The sequence below is a fragment of the Schistocerca piceifrons genome, unplaced genomic scaffold (assembly GCF_021461385.2).
Source record: "Schistocerca piceifrons isolate TAMUIC-IGC-003096 unplaced genomic scaffold, iqSchPice1.1 HiC_scaffold_303, whole genome shotgun sequence".
NCBI lineage: Eukaryota > Metazoa > Arthropoda > Insecta > Orthoptera > Acrididae > Schistocerca > Schistocerca piceifrons.
In genome coordinates, this window is record NW_025728519.1 from 1 (window position 1) to 5000 (window position 5000).

At 57.3% G+C, this 5000-nt stretch overlaps 2 non-coding genes and 1 pseudogene across 2 annotated transcripts; all 3 read left to right on the forward strand.

Moving 5' to 3' along the window:
* The first annotated feature begins 2070 nt into the window (after window positions 1–2070).
* On the forward strand, window positions 2071–3979 carry LOC124744692. Its single transcript, XR_007010836.1, has one exon. It is a non-coding gene; the product is annotated as a small subunit ribosomal RNA (ribosomal RNA).
* A 352-nt stretch (window positions 3980–4331) lies between these two features.
* On the forward strand, window positions 4332–4486 carry LOC124744680. Its single transcript, XR_007010829.1, has one exon. It is a non-coding gene; the product is annotated as a 5.8S ribosomal RNA (ribosomal RNA).
* Window positions 4487–4674: 188 nt separating this feature from the next.
* Window positions 4675–5000, forward strand: part of LOC124744688 — a 5315-nt pseudogene continuing 4989 nt past the window's right edge.

Below are 5000 nucleotides of genomic sequence, written 5' to 3' on the forward strand. Positions count from 1 at the left end.
CTTAACCTAACCCATGTTGTGCCTTAACCTAACCCATGTTGTGCCTTAACCTAACCCATGTTGTGCCTTAACCTAACCCACGTTGTCCCCTAACGTAACCCACGTTGTCCCCTAACGTAACCCACGTTGTCCCCTAACGTAACCCACGTTGTCCCCTAACGTAACCCACGTTGTCCCCTAACGTAACCCACGTTGTCCCCTAACGTAACCCACGTTGTCCCCTAACGTAACCCACGTTGTCGCCTATCGTAACCCACGTTGTCGCCTAAACCTGCTCTGTAATTGTTATACGACTCGTTCAATTAGTGTAGTGTTGCCCACCCGCAACCCTCGCAATATAGTTCGCTACTCGCACTGCCCGCTCCCCTGTGTATCGCTTCATGTTAAACACCTTGCAAGTCTTGCTGACTTTCCACATGCTCCTGCTGTACACTGTAATGTGGATGGCAGCAGGGCGTACATGCCGCCCCCCCCCCCCCCCCTCTCCCCACGTCCCCACCTTGCCCCCTGCCTTCGCAAGGTGGTTGGTGACAAGTTTGCATGTTCAATGCCCTTCGCATGCGACGTACGCAGGCTACGTTGTGGTGCGGCCTGTGTCAACTGTCCGCTGATGTCGTACGCGTGAACCACAATCTGTACTGCACATTCGTCCTTATGTACTGAATGATACATCGTGGCACATGTGTGACCGTACAACGACTGCGCCCAAAAACGGCGGACCATACAGTGCAAATATTGTGCACGCAGCTACGTGTCGTCTCCCTATGAGAGCTGGATTGCAGTGTGGTACGCCATAGAGACGTGTGGGAGGAACGGACGCCGTGGATGGCGATCAGCATGAGCTGTCTGTTGATGTATTCGGACCTAGTCGTCTCTCCTCACACACCGTGATGGCATGGTGCAGCGCGTTCCATATCTGCGACATGCTACAGAAGCCGGTTGACAGTCGTTCGAGCAATGGACATCGCATACGTACGGGGGCCACCTTCCACGTATTGTCTAGGCGTGCACATTTTGTTGCGTGTATGTGGGCAGACGTAGTGTGGCGTGACACCTGACACAGGCATGCAATAATGGTTGAAGTTGCAAATGGCGATGGACGCCTACGTTTTCTGGTGAAGTTACGCAAATGAAGAAATGGTAACCCGTTGTGGTGCGGTTGTTCTCGCTAGGGGTGAATCGGTGATGGCGACGATAGGTTGAGGTACTAACCGGTTGTTCCAGCGATACCCACCATGCCGACGAAACTGAACGGCATCTGGGTGTGAAGCGATACGCGGCGGTGGCTGGGTGGGACCGTCCCCGGCCGGTGAGGGGGCGCCTCCCGGCGTGCTGGCCGCGCGGTGCGTGGGCGCACGCGCTACAGCCGGCTGGTGGGGGCGGCCAGTGGCAGGCGCGCCGGCCGACGGACGCGGCAGGCGTCGCAGCTGCGCGCCGGCGCACCCTGCGCGCGGCGCCGTGCGGCCAAAGTAGGTCCTCGCGGGCCCGGTGCGAAGCGCGGTGGACATCTGCAGTGTGCTGGTCCGATTGAGGACTGTGTGCGTTGAGGATGCGCCGCCGCCCGGCGCTCGGCGCCGCGACGCCGTCTGCTGCTCGGTCGCCCCAGCGGTTCTCGCTGGTGGTTTGTATCGCAGCTGTGCGGATGTGTTGGCGTGTGCGCTGTGCTGGGAGAGTTCGCTTCGGCACCCAAGTGGGGCTTTTGTCCTTCTGTGGCGCTGGCGTTGGAGCTGCCGGTCACCGTAGGTGGCGCGTGTTGTCTCCCGCCGGCAATGCCACGACAGCACGCTCCCGGGCCTCTGTCGGCAGCGGCAAGCTCAGTTGGGAGCACGGGTGGTCGCACCGAAAGCGTCTACTCGCCTAACTCCGGGCGATTGCGCCTCTCTCGAACCCGACCAAGTACTTGGGACGGCGCTGCGCGCCGCCGGGACCTGAGAGGGTTTCGAGGTGTATTGTGCAGGGGAGCTCAGCCTCCTCCTGTTTGCAGAATGATTGAGCGGACGCTTGCGTGTTCGCGCGGGCCCCCGGGACACACTCCCGGGCGGCCGGCTGCTCAGCTCTAGTTGACGCAGCTCCCTGGTTGATCCTGCCAGTAGTCATATGCTTGTCTCAAAGATTAAGCCATGCATGTCTCAGTACAAGCCGCATTAAGGTGAAACCGCGAATGGCTCATTAAATCAGTTATGGTTCCTTAGATCGTACCCACGTTACTTGGATAACTGTGGTAATTCTAGAGCTAATACATGCAAACAGAGTCCCGACCAGAGATGGAAGGGACGCTTTTATTAGATCAAAACCAATCGGTCGGCTCGTCCGGTCCGTTTGCCTTGGTGACTCTGAATAACTTTGGGCTGATCGCACGGTCCTCGTACCGGCGACGCATCTTTCAAATGTCTGCCTTATCAACTGTCGATGGTAGGTTCTGCGCCTACCATGGTTGTAACGGGTAACGGGGAATCAGGGTTCGATTCCGGAGAGGGAGCCTGAGAAACGGCTACCACATCCAAGGAAGGCAGCAGGCGCGCAAATTACCCACTCCCGGCACGGGGAGGTAGTGACGAAAAATAACGATACGGGACTCATCCGAGGCCCCGTAATCGGAATGAGTACACTTTAAATCCTTTAACGAGTATCTATTGGAGGGCAAGTCTGGTGCCAGCAGCCGCGGTAATTCCAGCTCCAATAGCGTATATTAAAGTTGTTGCGGTTAAAAAGCTCGTAGTTGGATTTGTGTCCCACGCTGTTGGTTCACCGCCCGTCGGTGTTTAACTGGCATGTATCGTGGGACGTCCTGCCGGTGGGGCGAGCCGAAGGCGTGCGACCGCCCCGTGCGTGCTCGTGCGTCCCGAGGCGGACCCCGTTGAAATCCTACCAGGGTGCTCTTTATTGAGTGTCTCGGTGGGCCGGCACGTTTACTTTGAACAAATTAGAGTGCTTAAAGCAGGCAAGCCCGCCTGAATACTGTGTGCATGGAATAATGGAATAGGACCTCGGTTCTATTTTGTTGGTTTTCGGAACCCGAGGTAATGATTAATAGGGACAGGCGGGGGCATTCGTATTGCGACGTTAGAGGTGAAATTCTTGGATCGTCGCAAGACGAACAGAAGCGAAAGCATTTGCCAAGTATGTTTTCATTAATCAAGAACGAAAGTTAGAGGTTCGAAGGCGATCAGATACCGCCCTAGTTCTAACCATAAACGATGCCAGCCAGCGATCCGCCGCAGTTCCTCCGATGACTCGGCGGGCAGCCTCCGGGAAACCAAAGCTTTTGGGTTCCGGGGGAAGTATGGTTGCAAAGCTGAAACTTAAAGGAATTGACGGAAGGGCACCACCAGGAGTGGAGCCTGCGGCTTAATTTGACTCAACACGGGAAACCTCACCAGGCCCGGACACCGGAAGGATTGACAGATTGATAGCTCTTTCTTGATTCGGTGGGTGGTGGTGCATGGCCGTTCTTAGTTGGTGGAGCGATTTGTCTGGTTAATTCCGATAACGAACGAGACTCTAGCCTGCTAACTAGTCGCGTGACATCCTTCGTGCTGTCAGCGATTACTTTTCTTCTTAGAGGGACAGGCGGCTTCTAGCCGCACGAGATTGAGCAATAACAGGTCTGTGATGCCCTTAGATGTTCTGGGCCGCACGCGCGCTACACTGAAGGAATCAGCGTGTCTTCCTAGGCCGAAAGGTCGGGGTAACCCGCTGAACCTCCTTCGTGCTAGGGATTGGGGCTTGCAATTGTTCCCCATGAACGAGGAATTCCCAGTAAGCGCGAGTCATAAGCTCGCGTTGATTACGTCCCTGCCCTTTGTACACACCGCCCGTCGCTACTACCGATTGAATGATTTAGTGAGGTCTTCGGACTGGTACGCGGCATTGACTCTGTCGTTGCCGATGCTACCGGAAAGATGACCAAACTTGATCATTTAGAGGAAGTAAAAGTCGTAACAAGGTTTCCGTAGGTGAACCTGCGGAAGGATCATTACCGACTAGACTGCATGTCTTTCGATGTGCGTGTCGTGTCGCGCAACACGCTACCTGTACGGCTCGCAGTAGCCGTGCGCCGCGTGCGGAACCACGCGTGCCTCTCAAAACTAGCGGCAATGTTGTGTGGTACGAGCGCTGAAGCGCTGGAGCGGCTGGCCTGCGGCACCTGGCGCCTGGCGCCGGTTTTGAATGACTTTCGCCCGAGTGCCTGTCCGCTCCGGTGTGGAGCCGTACGACGCCCGTCGGCCGTGAGGCCGTTGGACACAGAACGCTGGAACAGGGGCCGCCACACGCCTCACTCCCGCCTATGCGACCGTCTCGAAAGAGACGGCGGAAACTTGAGAAAAGATCACCCAGGACGGTGGATCACTCGGCTCGTGGGTCGATGAAGAACGCAGCAAATTGCGCGTCGACATGTGAACTGCAGGACACATGAACATCGACGTTTCGAACGCACATTGCGGTCCATGGATTCCGTTCCCGGGCCACGTCTGGCTGAGGGTCGGCTACGTATACTGAAGCGCGCGGCGTTTGCCCCGCTTCGCAGACCTGGGAGTGTCGCGGCCGCCTGTGGGGCCGGCCGCGTCTCCTCAAACGTGCGATGCGCGCCCGTCGCCTGGCGGTTCGCATACCGGTACTTTCTCGGTAGCGTGCACAGCCGGCTGGCGGTGTGGCGTGCGACACCTCGTACAACGACCTCAGAGCAGGCGAGACTACCCGCTGAATTTAAGCATATTACTAAGCGGAGGAAAAGAAACTAACAAGGATTCCCCCAGTAGCGGCGAGCGAACAGGGAAGAGTCCAGCACCGAACCCCGCAGGCTGCCGCCTGTCGTGGCATGTGGTGTTTGGGAGGGTCCACTACCCCGACGCCTCGCGCCGAGCCCAAGTCCAACTTGAATGAGGCCACGGCCCGTAGAGGGTGCCAGGCCCGTAGCGGCCGGTGCGAGCGTCGGCGGGACCTCTCCTTCGAGTCGGGTTGCTTGAGAGTGCAGCTCCAAGTGGGTGGTAAACTCCATC